A 1,704-nucleotide genomic window follows, 5' to 3' on the forward strand; every position below is an offset into this window, starting at 1 on the left:
GCCATCTGCAAGCCAGGAAGACAGCCCTCACCAGAACCTCACCACACTGGGATGCTACCCTCGGACTTCCAGCCTCCAGACTGTGACAAATACATTTCTTTTTTTAATACGTGCCACTACCCCCAAGTCTATGGCACTTTGTCCTAGCAGCCCTATGTGACTAGGACAAGGTCCATAATCTCAAGAACTTCCTTCATGACTGGTATCTGGAAACCATGCATCAGGGCCACGGGAAAGAAAGGCTCAGCCCTTTGCGACTGTCACCACACCTCCACCCCAAGTGCAGCGTATCATACATGAACCAGGAGAGCCTGGGATGCAGTGAAAGGGAATCTGTAATTACCCATGATGTTGTCACATCCACTCTTGGGGAAGCCATGCAGCTTGCTCGCAGCAGGTGCTGGGGGTGTGCTGAGGCTCGTGGTGGGCTTGGCCTCTCTGCTCATGCAGCCAGGTCACTCTCTGGGAGCCAGTGCAGCTGGGGCAGCCCCAGGCAGGTTTGCCTCCAGAGACCACTCCCTTCACTACTGGACGACAGATCCCTGAAGAAGCCATGGCCTCCTGGGAAATTCCATCTGACAACGGGAGCAAGGCTGGCCCCCGTTAGTGAACATGCTGTGCTTTCTGACAGCTATCAGGATGGACTTGATCCAGGTGGCTGCCCTTTTGCAGCTGCACTTTGATTCTAACTTCAGCGTCAGCATACGGTGTCGAATGATGCACTATGAATGGAACATACAATGTGTGTCTTTCACATCTGTCTTCTTTCACTTAGAATAATATTTCCAAGGTCATCCATGTTTTTAGTATGTATCATTATATCAGACCTTTTTATTGCTGGATAATATTCCATTAATGGATATACTACAATTTTTCTATTTATCAGTTAAGAACATTTGGGTTGTTTTCACTTTTTGGCTATTGTGAATAATACTTCTAAGAACATTTGTGTACAAGGTTTTCTGGGGATGTATGTTTCCATTTCTCATGGCTATATACCTAAGAGTGAAAATTGATGGACCGTATGGAAACTCGATGTTTAACCATTTCAGAAGGTGCCAGACTGTTTCCAGTGTAGATGAAACATTTTATATACCCACTAGCTGTGTGATGGTCCCAGCATCTCTCCACATTCCAGCCAATATTTGTTATCAACTCTTTTTGATAAAGTCGTCCTAGTGGTTCTGAAGTTGCATCTCATCGTAGTTTGCATTTGCATTTCGCTGATGTTGAACCTGTTTCATGTACCTGTTCGCCACTTGTGTATCTTTCTTTGGAGCAATGTGTACTCAACATTTACTAATTTTTAACTGGTTTGTGTTTTGCCATTGAGTTATAAGAATTCTTTACATATTCCAGATAAAAATGCTTGACAAGATATAATTTGCAGAAATATTCTCCCATTCTATGGGTTGTCCTTTACTTTCTTGATGGTACTCTTTGAAGCACAAAAGTTTTTACTTTGGATGAAGTCCAATTTATCTATTTTTTCTTTTGTTATGTGTGGTTTTAATGTCATGTTTATGAAACCATTAATTAGTCCTAGGTCATGAAAATTTATTCCTATGCTTTTTCCTTTTCTAAAAACTATCTTAAACATTTTAAAGTGTACACTTTAGTAATGTTATATATATTCACATCATTGTGAAATTTAGATCTTTAGAAATTTTTATCTTTCACAATGGAAATTTTGTACACATTAAA

This window comes from Colobus angolensis, unplaced genomic scaffold, assembly GCF_000951035.1.
Source record: "Colobus angolensis palliatus isolate OR3802 unplaced genomic scaffold, Cang.pa_1.0 Scaffold246, whole genome shotgun sequence".
Taxonomy (NCBI): Eukaryota; Metazoa; Chordata; class Mammalia; order Primates; family Cercopithecidae; genus Colobus; species Colobus angolensis.